Source organism: Panthera leo, chromosome B1 (genome assembly GCF_018350215.1).
Source record: "Panthera leo isolate Ple1 chromosome B1, P.leo_Ple1_pat1.1, whole genome shotgun sequence".
Taxonomy (NCBI): domain Eukaryota; kingdom Metazoa; phylum Chordata; class Mammalia; order Carnivora; family Felidae; genus Panthera; species Panthera leo.
In genome coordinates, this window is record NC_056682.1 from 6,531,811 (window position 1) to 6,554,337 (window position 22,527).

At 38.6% G+C, this 22,527-nt stretch overlaps 2 pseudogenes; one reads left to right on the forward strand and one right to left on the reverse strand.

The window, feature by feature from the left end:
- Positions 1 to 10,812: 10,812 nt before the first annotated feature.
- LOC122217281 lies at positions 10,813 to 14,277 on the forward strand (annotated as a pseudogene).
- Positions 14,278 to 15,403: 1,126 nt separating this feature from the next.
- LOC122217282 lies at positions 15,404 to 21,827 on the reverse strand (annotated as a pseudogene).
- Between the last annotated feature and the right edge of the window lie 700 nt (positions 21,828 to 22,527).

Genomic DNA, 22,527 nt, shown 5'->3' on the forward strand with positions numbered 1-22,527 from the left:
GGAATGTGGAGGAGTAAGAGGACTAGATAACACCCACATCAGTGCTAATAACCCAGAAAATGACCTGAAGACCAGCAGAACAGATGTCCCACAGCTAAATGTAGAGAAGAGCCCACACTGAAGAAGGTAAGAAGGCAGAGAGGTGATTGGAACCCAAACAGACCCACAGGACTGTTTGTGGGGGGGGGGGGGGGGAAGAAATGCCACAGGCATAGAAAGAAGAGACGACCAGACCCTCATACCAAGCATCCCAAATATAAGTAGCTTGTTTGAAAACCAGAGAGGCATAATGTCACAAGTTCTTATAGTCTATGGGGCTCACACCTAGAACTTTAAAAATCAGTGGGCTCAGCAGGAAGCAATAGGAAACTAAGTCCATGTCCTTAAAAAGATGGCACAACAAACAGCTCCTGAGAAATACCAGCATAAGAGCAGCAGTTTGAAAAATACTGCAGTATACAGGAGGGAGATTTGTTTACTAATCTCATAAAACATGCTGGAGGGGCAGGAACTTTGGGGGACCTCCTGGGACAAAGGAGCCGGTGGCACCATTTCCCTCCCCTGCCCCCCAGAAGAGACGCAGGAAACCTGCAGAAAGGAGCACAGTGCCAACATTATGTAACTTGCTAACAGTGTGCCCTGCCCTGCATTTTCCTGTGGACATGCCCACTCCAGTCAAGCCTCCACTCCAGCCAGGCCTCTGCTCTGTGTCCTCACACACAGGAGACCCACACAAACATTGCTAACACCGTATACCTCATCCCCGTTCTCTTGCAGACCTGACCCCTCTAGTAGACCCTTGGCTGGAGACCACTGAAAGAGGTGCCACAAGCCTGGCATTGTGCAAGCAGCCCCAATAGAGACTAGTGCCACTCCATAGTGACGTCTGCCTCAGATAGAGAGGAAGATAAACACACACACACACACACACACACACACACACACACACACACACACGCCAGTTTGGCTGCAACCCCAGTAGGGGGCTGGAGGCAGGTATCTGATTTAACTATAGGCCCCACCCACAAATGAAAGTTTCTCTGGGGACAACAAAAGGAAAGCACCCTGCAGTTTTGTGCTACTGCATCTCTGGCAAATGCCTAGTCTGACTCAACTCAAACCCACAGTGGCCCCAGACTGGCCCACTTACACAACACAGGCACCAAACCCTGCTCACAAGACTCAAAGAGAACCATGGCAAATAACTGGACTGAAGGCAAAAGTGGCCCAGCCACAATGGTAGGGTGAATTCAAACCCCATAAAAACACCCCCTGAAGCACCAGGTTCTGACGAACAGGGGTCACTGCACTGTAAGTCACCACAGTACCTCTCCTTCATAAGACCACTGCTTTCAAGAGCAGTAGCCATATGTGACTTCGCTAACACATAGAAAGAGACACAGAGTTCCACAAGTGAGTAGATATTTTGGATCTAACATATGTTCCAAATGAAAGAACAGAAGTTCACAGAAAGTGGGCTAAACAAAGCAGAGAATTTGCCTGATGGAGAATTTGAAATAATTTTGGACTTCAGAAAAGAGGGAAGGGCCCAGTGGGACCCTTAATAAAGAGAGAAGAACATAAAAAAGAACCAGTCAGGGTGAAGAACTCAATAACTGAAATTAAAAACATACTACATGGAATAAATAGTGGACTACAGAATCGATCAGGGACCTGGAGGACAGAGTAATGGAAAACAATCAATCTGAATAGGAGAGAGAAAAAATATATTAAAAAAATGAAAATACACATAGGGAACTCAACAACACCATCAAGTTTAATAACATCCGTATTTATCCAGGAGAAATAGAAAGCCCCAACAAAATCAACCCAAGGAAGTGCACACCAAGATGCATAGTAATTAAAATGGCAAAAATTGGTAATAAAGAGAAAACATTTTTTAAGGCAAGAGAAAAGAAAGCAGTTACATACAAGGGAAACTCCATAAGGTGATCAGCTGATTTCTCAGCAGAAATGGCAGGCAAGAAGGGAGTGGCATGATATATTCAAAGTGTTGAAAGAGAAAAACCTGCAGCCAAGAATATCCTATCCAGCAATGCAGCATTCAGAATAGAAGGAGAAGCAAATGTTCCCAAACGAAAGTTAAAAGTCTTAATGACCACTAAACCAGCCCTACAATATATGTTAAAGAGTACTCTTTGAGTGGAAAGGAAAGACCATAAGGAGGAGTAAGAAAAGTAGGAAGCACAGAAGAAGTAAAATTAAGTATATCTATAAAAATTAATCACAGGATTCACAAAATTAAAAGGATGTAAATGATAACATAATATATCTAGACATGGTAAGGAAAGGAGTAAAGAAGATGCTCAAATTTAAGCCACCATCAACTTAATAAAGACTGTTATGTGCATAAGATGTCATACATACATGTAATGGTAACCACAGATAAAAAATCAGTAATAGATACGCAAAAAATAAAGAGAAAGGAACCTAAATATACCACTAAAGAAAGCCAGCAAACCATGAGGAAGAGAGCAACAGAATAAACCAACAGAGAAGAACTACAAAAAATAAACAATAACTTAAAGAAAAAAAGTAACACAGTGGGAGTAAGTACATAATTATCAAAAATTGCTTTGAATGTAAATGTAGTAAATACTGCAATCAAAAGACATAGGGTGATGAAATGGATAAAAATGAATGACCCAGTGCTGCCTACATGAAACTCATTTCAGACCTAAAAACACATGCAGAATCAGAGTGAAGGTATGGAAAAGCACTTGTCATGAAAATGGAATTTAAAAGTAAAGGTATTTACACTTATATGCGACAAAATATTGTCTTTATAATAAAGACTATAACAAGAAACAAGGAAGGATACTACATCATAAAAAGGACAATCTAACAAGAAGATATAGAAATTATTAATATTTATGCACCCGTCATGACAGCACCCAAATACATATGGCAGCTCAAGATAATAACAGAAGCATTCAAGAGTACTACACTAATGCTAGGGGATTTAAAATCCCACTTATATCAATGGATAGATAATCCAAAACGGAGGAGAAGAAACAGTGGCTTTGAATGACATATTGGATGGGATAGATCTAACAAATACATTCAAAATATTCCATCTCAAAGCAGAATACACGTTCTTTTCAAGTACACATGGAACATTTTCCAGACTAGATTACATAATATGCCACAAAACAAGTCACAACAAATTTAAAAGATTAACGTCATACCATACATCTTTTCTGATCTCAACACTATGAAACTAGAAATCAGCCACAAGAAAAAACCTGGAAAGAACACAAATACATAGAGGTTAAATAACATGCTACTAAATAATTAATGGGTTAATCAAAAAATCAGAGGAAATCCAAAAACTCACAGAGACAAGTGAAAATGAAAACACAAAAATGAAAAAGCTTTTATTTTTTTTAATATATGAAATTTATTGTCAAATTGGTTTCCATACAACACCGAGTACTCATCCCAAAAGATGCCCTCTTCAATACCCATCACCTACCCTCCCCGCCCTCCTACCCCCCATCAACCCTCAGTTTGTTCTCAGTTTTTAAGAGTCTCTTATGCTTTGGCTCTCTCCCACTCTAACCTCTTTTTTTTTTTTCCTTCCCCTCCCCCATGGGTTTCTGTTAAGTTTCTCAGGATCCACATAAGAGTGAAAACATATGGTATCTGTCTTTCTCTGTATGGTTTATTTCACTTAGCATCACACTCTCCAGTTCCATCCACGTTGCTACCAAGGGCCATATTTCATTCTTTCTCATTGCCATGTAGTACTCCATTGTGTATATAAACCACAGTTTCTTTATGCATTCATCAGTTGATGGACATTTAGGCTCTTTCCATAATTTGGCTATTGTTGAGAGTGCTGCTATAAACATTGGGGTACAAGTGCCCCTATGCGTCAGTACTCCTGTATCCCTTGGGTAAATTCCTAGCAGTGCTACTGCTGGGTCATAGGATAGGTCTATTTTTAATTTTTTGAGGAACCTCCACACTGTTTTCCAGAGTAGCTGCACCAGTTTGCATTCCCACCAACAGTCCAAGAGGGTTCCTGTTTCTCCACATCCTCTCCAGCATCTATAGTCTCCTGATTTGTTCATTTTAGCCACTCTGACTGGCGTGAGGTGATATCTGAGTGTGGTTTTGATTTGTATTTCCCTGATGAGGAGCAATGTTGAGCACCTTTTCATGTGCCTGTTGGCCATCTGGATGTCTTCTTTAGAGAAGTGTCTAGTCATGTTTTCTGCCCATTTCTTCACTGGATTATTTGTTTTTTGGGTGTGCAGTTTGGTGAGCTCTTTATAGATTTTGGATACTAGCCCTTTGTCCGATATGTCATTTGCAAATATCTTTTCCCCATTCCGTTGCTTGTCTTTTAGTTTTGTTGGTTGTTTTCTTTGCTGTGCAGAAGCTTTTTATCTTCATAAGGTCCCAGTACTTCATTTTTGCTTTTAATTCCCTTGACTTTGGGGATGTGTCAAGTAAGAAATTGCTGCGGCTGAGGTCAGAAAGGTCTTTTCCTGCTTTCTCCTCTAGTGTTTTGATGGTTTCCTGTCTCACATTCAGGTCCTTTATCCATTTTGAGTTTATTTTTGTGAATGGTGTAAGAAAGTGGTCTAGTTTCATTCTTCTGCATGTTGCTGTCCAGTTCTCCCAGCACCATTTGTTAAAGGGACTGTCTTTTTTCCAATGGATATTCTTTCCTGCTTTGTCAAAGATGAGTTGGCCATACTTTTGTGGGTCTAGTTCTGGGGTTTCTATTCTATTCCATTGGTCTATGTGTCTGTTTTTGTGCCAATACTATGCTGTCTTGATGATTACAGCTTTGTAGTAGAGGCTAAAGTCGGGGATTGTGATGCCTCCTGCTTTGGTCTTCTTCAAAATTACTTTGGCTATTCGGGGTCTTTTGTGGTTCCATAGCAATTTTAGGATGGCTTGTTCTAGCTTCGAGAAGAATGCTGGTGCAATTTTGATTGGGATTGCATTGAATGTGTAGATAGCTTTGGGTAGTATTGACATTTTAACAATATTTATTCTTCCAACCCATGAGCACAGAATGTCTTTCCATTTCTTTATATCTTCTTCAATTACCTGCATAAGCTTTCTATAGTTTTCAGCATACAGATCTTTTACATCTTTGGTTAGATTTATTCCTAGTTATTTTATGCTTCTTGGGGCAATTGTGAATGGGATCGGTTTCTTTATTTGTCTTTCTGTTGCTTCATTATTAGTGTATAAGAATGCAACTGATTTCTGTACATTGATTTTGTATCCTGCAACTTTGCTGACTTCATGTATCAGTTCTAGCAGACTTTTGGTGGAGTCTATCCAATTTTCCATGTATAATATCATGTCATCTGCAAAAAGTGAAAGCTTGACTTCATCTTTGCCAATTTGGATGCCTTTGATTTCCTTTTGTTGTCTGATTGCTGATGCTAGAACTTCCAACACTATGTTAAAAAACAGCAGTGAGAGTGGACATCCCTGTCGTGTTCCTGATCTCAGGGGGAAAGATCTCAGTTTTTCCCTATTGAGGATGGTATTGGCTGTGGGCTTTTCATAAATGGCTTTTATGATGTTTAAGTATGTTCCTTCTATCCCGACTTTCTCGAGGGTTTTTATTAAGAAAGGATGCTGAATTTTGTCAAATACTTTTTCTGCATTGATTGACAGGATCATATGGTTCTTATCTTTTATTAATGTGATGTATCACGTTGATTGATTTGCGAAAGTTGAACCAGCCCTGCATCCCAGGAATGAATCCCACTTGATCATGGTGAATAATTCTTTTTATAAGCTGTTGAATTCAATTTGCTAGTATCTTATTGAGAATTTTTGCATCTATATTCATCAGGGATATTGGCCTGTAGTTCTTTTTTTGCTGGGTCTCTGTCTGGTTTAGGAATCAAAATAATACTGGCTTCATAGAATGAGTCTGGAAGTTTTCCTTCCCTTTCTATTTTTTGGAATAGCTTGAGAAGGATAGGTATTATCTCTGCTTTAAATGTCTAGTAGAATTCCCCAGGGAAGCCATCTGGTCCTGGACTCTTATTTGTTGGGAGATTTTTGGTAACTGATTCAATTTCTTCGCTAGTTATGGGTCTGTTCAAGCTTCCTATTTTTTCCTGTTTGAGTTTTGGAAGTGTGTGGGTGTTTAGGAATTTTTCCATTTCTTCCAGGTTGTCCAGTTTGTTGGCATATAATTTTTCATAGTATTCCCTGATAATTGCTTGTATTTCTGAGCGATTGGTTGTAATAATTCCATTTTCATTCATGATTTTATCTATTTGGGTCCTCTCCCTTTTCTTTTTGAGAAGCCTGGCTAGAGGTTTATCAATTTTGTTTATTTTTTCAAAAAACCAACTCTTGGTTTCGTTGATCTGCTCTACAGTTTTTTAGATTCTATACTGTTTATTTCTGCTCTGATCTTTATTATTTCTCTTCTTCTGCTGGGTTTAGGCTGCCTTTGCTGTTCTGCTTCTATTTCCTTCAGGTGTGCTGTTAGATTTTGTATTTGGGATTTTTCTTGTTTCTTGAGATAGGCCTGGATTGCGATGTATTTTCCTCCCAGGACTGCCTTCGCTGCGTCCCAAAGCGTTTGGATTGTTGTATTTTCATTTTCGTTTGTTTCCATATATTTTTTAATTTCTTCTCTAATTGCCTGGTTGACCCATTCATTCGTTAGTAGGGTGTTCTTTAACCTCCATGCTTTTGGAGGTTTTCCAGACTTTTTCCTGTGGTTGATTTCAAGCTTCATAGCACTGTGGTCCCAAAGTATGCATGGTACGATCTCAATTCTCGTATACGTATGTAGGGCTGTTTTGTGACCCAGTATGTAATCTATCTTGGAGAATGTTCCATGTGCACTCGAGAAGAAAGTATATTCTGTTGCTTTGGGATGCAGAGTTCTAAATATATCTGTCAAGTCCATCTGATCCAATGTATCATTCAGGGCCCTTGTTTCTTTATTGACCATGTGTCTAGACGATCTATCCATTGTTGTAAGTGGGGTATTAAAGTCCCCTGCAATTACCACATTCTTGTCAATAAGGTTGCTTATGTTTGTGAGTAATTGTTTTATATATTTGGGGGCTCCCGTATTCGGTGCATCGATATTTATAATTGTTAGTTCTTCTTGATGGATAGACCCTGTAATTATTATATAATGCCCTTCTTCATCTCTTGTTACAGCCTTTAATTTAAAGTCTAGTTTGTCTGATTTAAGTATGGCTATTCCAGCTTTCTTTTGACTTCCAGTAGCATGATAAATAGCTCTCCATCCCCTCACTTTCAATCTGAAAGTGTCCTCAGGTCTAAAATGAGTCTCTTGTAGACAGCAAATAGATGGGTCTTGTTTTTTTTATCCATTCTGATAGCCTATGTCTTTTGGTTGGCACATTTAGTCCATTTACATTCAGTGTTATTATAGAAAGATATGGGTTTGGAGTCGTTGTGATGTCTGTAGGTTTCATGCTTGTAGTGATGTCTCTGGTACTTTGTCTCACAGGATCCCCCTTAGGATCTCTTGTAGGGCTGGTTTAGTAGTGATGAATTCCTTCAGTTTTTGTTTGTTTGGGAAGACCTTTATCTCTCCTTCTATTCTAAATGACAGGTTTGCTGGATAGAGGATTCTCGGCTGCTTATTTTTTGTGTTCATCACATGGAAGATTTCCTTCCATTCCTTTCTGGCCTGCCAAGTTTCAGTAGAGAGATCGGTCACGAGTCTTATAAGTGTCCCTTTATATGTTAGAGAATGTTTATCTCTAGCTGCTTTCAGAATTTTCTCTTTATCCTTGTATTTTGCCAGTTTCACTATGATATGTCGTGCAGAAGATCGATTCAAGTTACGTCTGAAGGGAGTTCTCTGTGCCTCTTGGATTTCAATGCCTTTTTCCTTCCCCAGATCCGGGAAGTTCTCAGCTATGATTTCTTCAAGTACACCTTCAGCACCTTTCACTCTCTCTTCCTCCTCCGGAATACCAATTATGCGTAGATTATTTCTCTTTAATGCATCACTTAGTTCTCTAATTTTCCCCTCATACTCCTGGATTTTTTTATCTCTCTTTTTCTCAGCTTCTTCTTTTTCCATAATTTTATCTTCTAGTTCACCTATTCTCTCCTCTGCCTCTTCAATCCGAGCTGTGGTCATCTCCACTTTATTTTGCAGATCATTAACAGCATTTTTTAGCTCCTCCTGGCTGTTCCTTAGTCCCTTGATCTCTGTAGCAATAGATTCTCTGCTGTCCTTTATACTGTTTTCAAGCCCAGCGATTAATTTTATGACTATTATTCTAAATTCACTTTCTGTTATATTGTTTAAATCGTTTTTGATCAGTTCATTAGCTGTCGTTATTTCCTGGAGGTTTTTTTGAGGGGAATTCTTCCATTTCGTCATTTTGGATAGTCCCTGGAGTGGTGCGGGATTGTGGGGCACTTCCCCTGTGCTTTCTTGAATAACTTGTGTTGGTGGGCGGGGCCGCAGTCAGACCTGATGTCTGCCCCCAGCCCACCTCTGGGGCCACAGTCAGACTGGTGTGTACCTTCTCTTACCCTCTCCTAGGGACGGGATTCACTGTGGGGTGGCATGGCCTGTCTGGGCTACTTGCACACTGCCAGGCTTGTGGTGCTGGGGATCTGGCGTATTAGCTGGGGTGGATAGGCAAGGTGCACGGGGGCAGGAGGGGCAGGCTCAGCTTGCTTTTCCTTTGGTGATCTGCTTCTGGAGGGGCCCTGTGGCACTGAGAGGGAGTCAGACCCACGACTGGAGGGATGGATGCACAGAAGCACAGCGTTGGGTGTTTGCATGGTGCAAGCAAGTTCCCTGACAGGAACTGATTCCCTTTGGGATTTTGGCTGGGGGATGGTCAAGGGAGATGGCGCTGGTGAGCGCCTTTGTTCCCCACCAAGCTGCACTCTGTTGTCAGGGGCTCAACAACTCTCCCTCCCGTTGTCCTCCTGCCCTCCCGCTCTCCAAGCGAGCTGTTAACTTATAACCTTCTAGATGTTAAGCCCCACTTGCTGTCCAAACACACTCTGCCCAGCCCCTTTGCTTTTGCAAGCCAGACTCAGGGGCTCTGCTTTGCCAGCGGGCTGCCCCTCCACCCTGGCTCCCTCCTGCCAGTCCCTGTGGCGCACACTGCCTCTCTGCCCTTCCTACCCTCTTCCGTGGGCTTCTTGGTTACACTTGGCTCTAGAGAATCCATTCTGCTAGTCTTCTGGTGGTTTTCTTGGTTATTCAGGCAGGTGTGGGTGGACTCTAAGTGATCTGCAGGACACGGTAAGCCCAGCGTCCTCCTACACCGCCATCTTCAAGCCAGCACTCCTGAAAAATCTTTTAAAAGGCAACCAACGGAATGGGAAAGGTATTTGCAAATGACATATTGGACAAAGGGCTAGTATCCAAAATCTATAAAGAGCTCACCAAACTCCACACCCAAAAAAACAAATAATCCAGTGAAGAAATGGGCAGAAAACATGAATAGACACTTCTCTAAAGAAGACATCCAGATGGCCAACAGGCACATGAAAAGATGCTCAACATCACTCCTCATCAGGGAAATACAAATCAAAACCACACTCAGATATCACCTCACGCCAGTCAGAGTGGCCAAAATGAACAAATCAGGAGACTATAGATGCTGGCGAGGATGTGGAGAAACAGGAACCCTCTTGCACTGTTGGTGGGAATGCAAACTGGTGCAGCCACTCTGGAAAACAGTGTGGAGGTTCCTCAAAAAATTAAAAATAGACCTACCCTATGACCCAGCAGTAGCACTGCTAGGAATTTACCCAGGGGATACAGGAGTACTGATGCACAGGGGCACTTGTACCCCAATATTTATAGCAGCACTCTCAACAATAGCCAAATTATGGAAAGAGCCTAAATGTCCATCAACTGATGAATGGATACATTCAGCAGAAGTGATTCTAAGAGGAAAGATTATAACAATACAGGCCTACATCAATAAGCAAGAAATATCTCAAACAACTCAACCTTAACACCTACAGGAGCTGGAAAAAAGAACAAGAAAAAACCCCAAACAGCAGAGGGAAGGAAATAATAAAGATTAGAGCAGTAATAATCAAATAAAGACAAACAAAAAATAGAAGAGATCAATGACACCAGGAGCTGGTTCTTTGAAAGATCAACAATATTGTTAAAACTAGCCCAGACTCATCAGAAAAAAAGGAAAGAAAAGAAAAGAAAAAAATAGAGGATGTAAAATCAGAAATCAAAAGAACTAACAACTGACACCACAAATTCAAAGATTATGAATGTTATACAAAAAATATGCCAACCAATTGGACAATTTAGAAGAAATGGATAAATTCCTAGAAACACATAACCTCCCAAAACCGAATCAGGAAGAAATAGAAAATTTGAACAAACTGATTACCAGAAATAAAATTGAATCAGTAATCAAAAAAAATAGAAGAGGAAAGAAATCTTCCAAATTCATTCTATGAGGCCAGCATTACACTCATACCAAAACCAGAAAAACACAAAAAAAAGAATCACAGGCCAATATCTCTGATGAACATAGATGCAAAAAGCCTCAACAAATAGCAGCAAACAATATCTAAAAGTACATTAAAAAAATCATTTATCACAATCAGGTAGGATTTATTCCTGGGATGCTAGGATGGTTCAATATTTGCAAGTCAATCAATGTAATACATCACATCAACAAGGGAAAGGATATGATCCTTTCAATAGATGCAGAAAAAGCACTTGACAAAGTATAATATTTATTCATGATAAAAAAAACTCAAAAAAGTAGGTGTAAAGGAAGCATACTCAACATAATAAAAAGCATGTATGAAAAACTCACAGCTAACACCATATGCAATGATGAAAAACTCAGCTCTTTCCCTAAGGTCAGAAACAAGACAAGCATGTCCATTTTCACTGCTTTTATTCAACATAGTACTGGAAGTCCTAGCCACAGCAGTCAGACAACAAAAAGAAATTATAGCATCCGAATAAGGAAGAAGTAAAACTTTCACGATAATGACATAAAGTATATCTAGGAAACCTGAAAGACTCCACCAAAAAACTACTAGAGGTGATACATGAATTCAGTAAGGTCCTAGGATACAAAATCAATGTACAGAAATCAATTGCATTTGTATACACGGATAATGAAGCAGCATGAAGTAAAATGAAGAAAAAAATCTCATTTACAATTGCACCAAAAAGAATAAAATACCTAGGGATAAAGTAATCAAAGAGGCAAAAGACCTGTACTCTGAAAATTGATGAAAGAAATTGAAGACAACATGAAGAAATGAAAGACATTTCATGCTCATGGATCAGAAGAACAAATATTGTTATAATGTCCACACTACTCAGAGCAATCTACATATTTAATGCAATCCCTATCAAAATACCAATAGCATTTTTCACAGACTTAGAACAAATTATTCTAAAATGTGTATGAAACCACAAAAGACCCCAAAAAGCCAAAGCGATCTTGAAAAAGAACAAAATTGGATGTATCACCATCCCAGATTTGAAGATATCAAAACACTATAGCATTGGCACAAAAATAGACATATGGATCCATGGAACAGAATAAACCTACGATTATATGGTCAATTAATCTTCAACAAAAAAAGGAAAGATTACGCAATGGGAAAAAGTCTCTTTAACTAGTGGTGTTTGGAAAACTGGACAGTAACACGCAAAAGAATGGAACTGGACCACTTTCTCACACCATTTAAATAAAAATAAACTCAAATGGATTGAAGACCTAAATGTGTGATCTGAGACCATAAAAATCCTAGAAGAGAGCACAGGCAGTAATTTCTCTGATACTGGTCACAGTAACATTTTTCTAGATATGTCTCCTGAGGCAAGAGAAGCAAAAACAAAGATAAACTATAGGACTACATCAAAATGAAAACTTGTGCATGTCAAAGGAAACCGTCAACAAAACTAAAAGACAACCTACTGAGCCAGAGAACATATTTGCAAATGACATATCTGATAAAGGGTTAATATCCAAAATATATTAAGAACTTATACAACTCAACACCACAAAAACAATCCAACTAAAAACTGGACAGAAGACATGAACGGATATTTCTCCAAAGACACACAGATGGCCAGCAGACACATGAAAAAATGCTCATTATCACTGAAAAAAATCACTCATTATCAGGGAAAAACAAATCAAAACTATAGTGAGATATCACCTCACACCTGTCTGAATGACTATAATAAAAAACCCAAGAAACAACAAGTGTTGGCAAGGATGTGGAGAAAAAGGAAGCCTTATGCACTATTGGTGGAAATGCAAACTGGTGCAGCCACTCTGGAAAACGGTGTGGGGGTTCCTCAAAAATTAAAAATAGAATTACCACACAATCTGGTAATCATACTACTGGGTATTTACCCCCAAAATACAAAAACACTGACTCAAAGGGATAATGCACCCCTGTATATTGCAGCATTATTTACAATAGCCAAATTATGGAAGCAACCTTTGATAAATGAATGGATAAAGATGATGTGGTACATATACACAATGGAATATTACTCAGGCATAAAAAAGAATGAAATCTTGCCATTTGTAACAACATGGGTAGAGTTAAAAGGTATAATGCTAAGTGACATAAGTCAGAGAGAGACAAATACCATATGATTTCACTCATACATGGAATTGAAAAACAAAACAAATGAGTAAAGGAAAAAAGAAAAGAGAGAGAGAAAAAGAGATAAACCAAGAAACCAACTCTTAACTACAGAGAACAAACTGATGGTTAGCAGAGGGGTGGAGGGAGGGAAATGGGGGAAGTAGGTGAAGGAATAGAGTATACTTATCATGATGAGCACTGCATAATGTATTGAATTGTTGAATCACTATATTGTATGCCTGAAACTAATATAACACCTTAAGTTAGCTATACCTGAATTAAAAAACTTCATTAAAAAACTTCAATTTCTAGGTCCTGGTTGGTGTCATAGGCTGCTGCCCAGGCTCTGAGAAGTTCTGGATTGTTCAACAACCATGGACTCCATATACACCAGCAACAACAAAGGAATCTCTCACTGCATCGACACATGGATACGGATACAAGAAGCTGGTGTCTCTATTCCCAAAGGACATGTGGCAAAATCACCAGATGGAGTTTATGCAATTGCCAAAAAATTAGATTCAAAAGATTTTATGAAAAAGGCACATGTTTTAGTTGGTGGTAGAGGAAGAGAAACATTTGAGAGTGGCTTCAAAGGGGGAGTGGAGACAGTTTTCTCTCCACAAGAAGCAAAAAATGTTTCCTCAGAAGGGACTGGGGAGGAGTTGTTTACCAAGAAAACAGCAAAAAAGGGGAGAATATGCAATCAAGTATTTGGTTGGTGAGCAAAGATATGCTAGAAAGATATTGCAAAGAATACTACTTTGCAATAACAATGGAAAGGTCATTTCAAGGTCCTGTATTAACAGGAAGTCCGCAAGGTGGTGTCAACACTGATGACGTTGCTACTGAGACTAAGGCCACAGTTGAAGAACCTATTAATTTAGAAGGCATCAAAAAGGAAAAGGCTGTCTGGCCCAAACACAAGACGGGATTTCCACCTAATATTGTGAATTCTGTGGCAGAAAATGTGATCAAGCTTTATAACCCTTTCCGGAAATATGATGCAACCACGGAAGAAATAAATCCAATGGTAGAGAATTCAGATGGAGCTGTGCTGTGCATGGATGCAAAGATCAATTTTGATTCTAATTCAGCTTATCGCCAGACAAAAATCTTTGACTTACTGAATGAGACCCAGGAAAATCAAAGGGACAGAGATTCACTGAGGTGGATCTCAACTACATTGGCCCAGGTGGAAATATAGGCTGTCTAGTAAATGGTGCTGGATTGGCTGGCCACAAGGGCTGGAATAAAACTTCATGGAGGACTCCAGAAAACCTTCTTGATGTTGGTGGTGATGCCACAGTCCATCAAGTAACAGAGGCATTTAAGCTTATCACTTCAGATAAACAGGCCCTGGTTATTCTGGTCAGCATTTTTGGAGGAATCATATGACATGATGTTATTGCACAGGGTATAGTTATCACCGTACATGACTTAGAAATTAAAATATCTATTGTAGTACAGTTACAATATAGAAGAGTTGATGATGCTAAGGCACTGATAACAGACAATGGACTTAAAATTCTTGCTTGTGATGACTTGGATGAAGCTGCTAAAATGGTTGTAAAGTTCTCTGAAATAGGGACCTTAACGAAGCAAGCCCAGGAGGATGTCAAATTTTAGTTGCCAATGTGATCTGACAACCCAGTGGATGGCTGAAGGGTTTAAATGAGCTACAGTCATTTAAAACACTGTTCTGTATTATTATTATTCCTTTTATCTTTAGTGTGTGGATACTGCAATGGCCAGCAAGAAACAAAAGTTTTTAAAAGCATTTGGCCTGCATTTAATTCTGTTCAGAGTGGGTTTGTAGAAAGGATACGTAGTACACTTTTCTAGTTTCTTCCGCTGCAGGCTTCTTTTTCACTTCTACAGAATATCACTCACAATATGCCGCTTTATTGTTGGCTACAACATTCTTCATTGCTAAGAGTTCTATGAATAAAATAAATATGAATATAAAGCTTTATCCTTTAGTGTTGGAAATACACTAGTTAATAACTAGCCTCATTAGTAGAGCAATGTATTAACAATGTTTTATGTGAGTACTTATCTTCAATACCAAATACCTATCTAAATATATCAATTACTATTTAGAAACAGAGCTTTCAAACACTCCCCAGGATATTCTTTTCAGTATTTCAGTGAAGTAACGTGTTATTTTAACGTTGTTTTAATCATTACAAATCACTGATAACTATAAGCCTTCATAATCCCAGGTTATTGATAAAAACCTGTAGGTCTGCAGCAAACAAAGATACATTCAGCAAGGACTTGGCAGACAAAATTAACAATGTCAATCTAAGTTAATAAAAATCTCCCAATGTGAAAAAAATTCAATTTTTTATAGTCTCTTAAAGTGTTTATTTTTGTTAGAGCAGCTGATGATTTTCTGTGAAGTTTTTTGGTTCATTAAGTTATTTCCCCCTTTGCAAAATCCAACCCAAATATTTCAATCCTTAAGGTAAAGAACTTACCTAAAAAACAAACAAACAAACAAAAAACTAAAGCAACCATTCTTATTTTAAGAAAAAAGTTCTTAAAATTCCTTTAGCTTGTTAAATAGAAATAATCTCTTCTTGTTCTACTCTGGTGAATAAAAATGTACTTTACTCAGCAAAGTATCCCGTCACTTATTGGCAAACTGACAGTAAGAACCTACACTTTTACACATTGTACTCAAACATGTGCAATACTTCCATGTTCATATAGACTTAAAAAAAAAACAGTTATCAGCACCCTTCTGGCAAGGATAAAGGTTTTAGAATGGAAAAGCAACAAAAGTTTTAGATCTCAAATCTCCAGAAGGGAATAAATCCGAGACTTCATCATCAAGATACTCCTTGGCATTGCTTAATATTTGAACAGTATCTGTTCCCTGTTTCATTTTTAGGAGACATGCACAGGCAGCATTAGGAGTCACATCCAGGACATGCTTTTTCTCATGGTTTCTTAAGTCTGTTCTTGTACTTTTTCCAGAAGCAACTGGACATTATCTGCAAAACCCTTCCAGGTAGCAGCCTGCAAAGCTGTGTCTCCCAACTTGTTCTGTTGGTTCAGTTCAATGTTTGGTCGAGGAAACAGCATTCCCCCTGTTATCTTTGTGCCCCCTGTGGCATGCCCAGTATAGGGCAGTGCTTCCAGCTTTGTCTAAGCCATTGACACCAACCCAGTTGTCCAAACACTCTTTCAAACAGCTCAAGTTGCCTCTTTTTTGCAATTTTATACAGTGGACTGTCAATGGATTCTGTGAGCTTGGCCACATAGTTGCCTGGGATTAGCCTAGTCCTGCCTTTGGAGGTGCCTTTCCACCAATTGGTACCACGTCAGTAAGGTAGGTAATATCACCTTCCTCAAAGCACAGTTCATCTGGAGTTCATGGTTCTAATGTATTAAGGGCTCTGAATACTTTAACTTGCCCTGGTTTGACAGGTTTAGGAGGTGGTTTCAAAATGGCTTTCCTGGAGTAGCTGAGCCTCAAGACCACTCCCCAAAAGCCAACCTAGTCCCCAGCTAGACAGCATTCTGGGGACCTGAAAGTTTCTTTTTGTGTGCCTTTAAGGACCTGCACCCACCCTTGGGACCAGTGAACACAGGCTGAGCTACAGGGTATAGTGTCCTGCCCTGCTGTCTGGCCACCCAGTCTCCTGAAGGCCCGGTGGAAGAAAAATTCAATTTGTAATCAAAACACACACATTAGACCAGATGAACTTTAGACAGAACATTCCATTCAAAACCTTCAGAATAAATACTCTTATCAAGTGCACATGAAACATTCTCCAAGATAGATCACATGGTAGGCCACAAAACAAGTCGCAATAAATTTAAGAAGATTGAAATCAAATCACCTATCTTTTCTGACTATGATGGTCTGAAACCAGAAATTTACTACAAGAAGAAAATTGGAAAAGAAATATGGAGATTCAACATGTTATTTAACAGCCAATGTGCACATGGGAAAAACAGAAAGGAAATCAAAAACTACCTTGAGACAAATGAAAATGGAAACACAGTGTGCCAGAATCTTTGGGATGCAGTAAAAGCAGTTGTAAGAAGAATTTCATAGCAGTGCAGGGTACTTTATGAAACAAGAAAAAAAAATAAGTTAAAACAGAACAAAAAAAGTCTAACTTTACCATAAAGGAAATAAAAAAGACTAAACCCTTATGTTAGTAGAAAAAAAGAAAGTAATAAAGATCAGAGCAGAAATACATGAAATAAACACTAAAGGAGTCAAATTTTAGAAACTAAGAGCTTGTTCTTTGTAAAGATAAACAAAATCAACAAACCTTTAGCTAGACTCACCAAGGAAATAAATAAAATTAGAATTTATAATCTATACCACAGAAATACAATGGATAAGCAAATATTATAAACATTAGACATCAGAAAATTAGACAACCCAGAAGAAATGGAAAAATTTCTATAAATATAATTTTATGGGGGTTTTTTTTACTACTAATAAAATTGAATCAGTAATAAAAAAAAATTCCCAACAAGAAAATCTAGGACCAGACAGCTTCATAGGTGAATTCTGCAAACATTTCAAGAAGAGTCCGTACCTACCCTCCTCAAATTATTCCAAATAATTAAAAAGATAAGAACATTTCCAAACTCATTATAAAAGGTCAGCATTACCCAGATACCAAAACCAGACAAAGACACTACATAAAGAAAAAAACTACAGGCCAATCAATAACCCTGATGAACATAGATGTAAGATACTCAATGCAATATTAATAGCCTGTTTTCAAGAATAATAAAAGTATAATACATCATGACCAAGTGGGATTTATTTCAGGTATGCAAAGATGATTCACCATCTGCAAATCAGTCAATATGATATACTACATTAATAAAAAAGGAAGATAAAAATCATACAATCATCTCAATAGATGCAGACAAGGCATGTGACAAAATTCACCGTCTATTTATGATAAAACTCTCAACAGAGTGAGTATAGAGGGAATATACCTCAACATAATAAAAGCCATATAATGACAAGCCCAGCACTAACATTATAATCAGTAGTCAAAAGCTGAAAGCTTTTCCTGTAACACCAGCAACAAGATAAGGATGCACTCTCACCAGTTTTAGTCTACATAGTATTGGAAGTCATAGTCCCAGCAATGGGGCAAGAAATACAATGCATCCACTTAGAAAAGTAAAACTGTCACTATTTACAGCTGACATGATACTACACATAGAAACCCTAAAGACTCTACCAAAAAACTTTTAGAAAAATGAATTCAGCAGAATTGTAGGATTTGAAATTAATATACAGAAATCTGTGGTTTCTATACACTAAGAGCTATCAAAAGGAGAAATAAGGGAACCACCCCATTTACAACCACATCAAAAAGAGTAAAATACCTAGGAATAAGTTTAACTAATAGGTAGAAGACCTGTACATTGATAACTCTAAGACATTAATTAAAGACATTGAAAAAGACACAAATAAATGGTGAAATAGTCCATATTCATGGATCAGGTGAGTATAAAATGCAATCTACAGATTCAATGCAATCTCTATCAAAAAACAAAGGCATTTTTTTTTACAGAACTAGAATAATCATGAAATTCATATGGAACCACACAAGACCCCGAAGAGCCAAAGCTGTCTAGAGCAAGAACAAAGTTGGAGGTATCACCCTCCCTGATTTCAAACTACAGTAAAAAATTACAGCAATCAAAGCAATATGATGATGGTGCAAATACAAACATAGATCAACCGAACAGAATATAGAGCATAGAAACAACCCCATACTTAGTGGTCTGTTAACTTATGATAAAGGAAATGAAAACATACAATGGGGCAAAAACTGTCCCTTTAATAAATGGTGTTGGGAAAACTGGAAAAACACATGCAAAAGGATGAAACTAGACAGCTTTCTTATACTACACACAAGAATAAACTCAATATGGATTTAAGACCTAAATGTGTGTGTCCATTGATAGATGAATGGATAAGAAGGTGTGCTTGTACACACACACACATACACAATGTAGTATTACTCAGCCATCAAAAAAATGATGAGATCTTGACATTTACAAGAACAAGAATGGACCCAGAGGGTGTTATGCAAAGTGAAATGAGAGAAAGACAAATGCCATATTATTTGACTTATACATAGAATCTAAAACAAACAAACAAACAAAACAGAAACACGTTCATAGATACCTGAAACAAACTGGTGGTTGGCAGAGGGGAAGGGAGTTGGGAGCGCAGGCGAAACAGGTGAAGGTAAGAGGTTCAAACTTCCAGCTATAAAATAAATAATTGATAATGCAATGTAAAGCAAGGGGAATATAGTTAATAATGTAACAATTTTGTGGGAGGATAGATGGTAACTAGACCTATTGAGGTGATCATTTCATACTGTATAAAAATACTGAATCAAGGGGCACCTGGGTGGCTCAGTCGGTTGAGCGTCCGACTTCGGCTCAGGTCATGATCTCACGGTCTGTGAGTTTGAGCCCTGCGTCGGGCTCTGTGCTGACAGCTCAGAGCCTGGAGCCTGTTTCAGATTCTGTGTCTCCCTCTCTCTCTGCCCCTCCCCTGCTCATGCTCCATCTCTCTCTTTCTCTGTCAAAAATAAATAAACATTAAAAAATTTAAAAAAATACTGAATCAATATGGTTTACCCTTAAAATATGGTACATTACTTTATAACAAAACTTGTTTTATCTAAAAAAAACAAAACAAAACAGGGGTGCCTGGATGGCTCAATCAGCTGAGCCTCCAACTTCAGCTCAGGTCAGGACCTCACAGTTCATGGGTTTGAGCCCCTCATCAGGCTATCTGTTGTCAGTGCGGAGCCTGCTTCAGATCCTCTGCCCCCCATCCTCCACTCTCTTTCTCAAAAATAAATAAACTTAAAAAAATTAAAAGAAAATGACAGGCATCTCAGTATTGCTAGACAACCTAAGAAAAATTCTGCATAGTCTTTAACCACAGAACTTTTTACTGGGAAGCTGTCCTTGGCGTAGTCACTGTTTCTAAATATTGCCACCAAGCAGTCTTGAGACTTGAAGTGTCTGTGGCCACGAGTTCAGACAGCATGCCTTCCAGTTCTCCCATTGTCCTCCTAAGTGACTTCACTCGTAGGCATTCTCCACAGTTAGAGTTTATTAAATTGGGATAAAGCAAGTCATTGGTAACCCCCTTTTTTCTCTAGGATTTCTAGGACTAATTGTTGATTTCGGTGAAATTTATATTTTTCCTTAATACCCCTTGATATTCTGAAATGCAAATAAATACAAATTACTTAATTCAGCAAATCAATATAAAAGCATGCACAGAGGGGTCTTCTACCCTTTTGCTCATCAGTAGTATATACTAGCTAATCTGAGGTCCTAAAGACAAGTAAAGCCTTTAAAAACTAGAGGGAGAAAACGTTTAACTGCCAAGACTGCCCAGGTTTGGTAAACTTGTGCCTCCATGCAGCATAAATTGGTACAATGGCTTTGGGAGTGATTTGTCAATAAATATGGAATAATGAGAATATCCATACCCACAGTCCCAGTAATTAACCTTAAATTTTTTTTAATATTTATTCATTTTTGAGACAGAGAGAGAGAGAGAGACAGAGCATGAGCCAGGGAGGGGCAGAGAGAGGGAGACACAGAATCCAAAGCAGGCTCCAGGCTCTGAGCTGTCAGCACAGAGCCTGATGCAGGGCTTGAACCCACACACCGTGAGATCATGACCTGAACCGAAGTCAGAAGCCCAACCAACTGAGCCACCCAGGCACCCCCAAGTAATTTATCTTAAATATTCTTTAAAAAAAAAAAAGGAAAATTCTCATAGGGTAGTTCTTTTTTTTAACTTTTTGAGGAACCTCCCTACTGTCGTCCAGAGAGGTTGCACCTGTTTGCATTGCCACCAGCCGAGGGTTCCACTTTCTCCACACTCTCCCCAACATCTGTTGTTTCTTGTGTTGCTGATTCTAGCCATTCTGACAGGTGTGAGGCCATATCTCATTTTAATTTTGATTTGCATTCCCCTGATGATGAGGGATGTTGAGCATCTTTTCATGTGTCTGTTAGGTATCTGTATGTCTTCTTTGGAAAAATATCTATTCATGTCTTCTGGCCATTTTTAAGTGGATTATTTGTTTTGGGGGTGTTCAACTTTGTAAGTTTTTTCTATATTTTGGGTACTACCCTACGGTCCAGCAATTGCTCTACTAGGTATTTATGCAAAGGATGCAAAAATACTAATTCAAAGGGATACAAGCACTCCAATGTTTACAGCAGCACTATCAACAATAGCCAGATTATGGAACCAGCCCAAATGTCCATCGACCGATGAATGGATAAAGAAGGTGTGGTGGATATATACCATGGAATATTATTCAACCATAAAAAGAATGAAATCTTGCCATTTGCAATGACATGGATAGAGCTAGAGAGTATTATGCTGAGCAAAATAAGTCAGTCAGAGAAAGAGAGATACTGTATGATTTCACTCATATGTGAAATTTGTGAAACAAAACCAATGAGCACAGGGGAAACAAGAGAGAGAAAGAGAGACAAACCAAGAAACAGACTCTTCACTATAGAGAATAAACTGATGGGTGGGGGAAATGGGTGGGGGAGAGGGGTAAAATAGGTGTAGGAGATTCAAGAGTACGCTTACCATGATGAACACTAAGTAATGCATAGAATTATTGAATCACTACATTGTACACCTGAAACTAATATTTCACTGTATGTTAACTAATTGAAATTTAAATAAAAATTAAAAAAAAGGAAAATGGTATGTATCTAAAGATGTTCATTGCACCCTTATTTAGATCAAGAAACTGAACCAAAGTCCAACAATATGGAAATTTCCTGTTATTATACATCAGTGTGATGAAATGTCAAACAGCCATTATGAATTAAAATTATGAAGACTGACACAATATAGGAATTATTTATGATACAAAGGGAAAAAATTATATTTATACTACAATCAGAACCATGCAAAATTGTGTATGTATCATGAAAATATAAGAAGGTAACATAAAGACATAATTTGCATGGGTTAGCTGGGCCAGGATTATTTTTTAATTTAAATTTGGTTAGTGTTACAAATTTTGTTTATTAATATTGCTAATAATTTTGAAAAGAAAAAAATCAGGAACCTACCTGCTTAAAGCCAATTGCACTCAAAGCTTTACGCACTTGATAGTTTGCATGTCGAATTCTGGCTACCTCCTGTTTCTCTGCCTACATGTCCGTCCAAGTTACTTTGGTTGAGTCAAACACTCAAAGCCTGACTTTCCTCATCTCTAAAATGGGGGTATTAGCACCTACTCAGAACCCCCTTTTAGGGGGTCAAGTTGCTCAGATCATAAAGCTCTTTGCAAAGTGAACTTGAAAACCCCTCATCTCTGTTGCCTTCCCTCCAACTTCATCATTCTCTTAACCTTCTTCACATCTCTTTGTCCTTCATCTTTCTACATTCAACTCAACTCTTTTGCCTTCCCTTCTACCTCCTTATTTTTCCCTTCCTTTCTGGAGGTCAGATATGAGTTTCATAGGCTTCAAATTAAGGTGTGGGCAGGGCTGCTGTCCTTAATGGAGGCTGCAGGGGGGACTCCCTTGTCTTGTCTTTTCCAGCTTCTAGAGGCAGCTGCCTTCCTTGGCTGGTGGACACTTCCTCCATCTGCAAAACCAGCAGCACGGTGGGGATAGCATCACAGTGCTTCACCGTGGCCCTAACTGCTCTGCCCTCCTCTTCCTTAATTTGGGACCCCATGATACTTGATTACCTTGAACTCACCCAGAGGATCCAGGAAAATCTCTTTATTTTAATGTCAGCTGATTATCATTCTTACTATCTGCAACCTTGTTCCCCTTTGCCAAAATAGTCACAAGCCAGGGGCCATTCTGCCT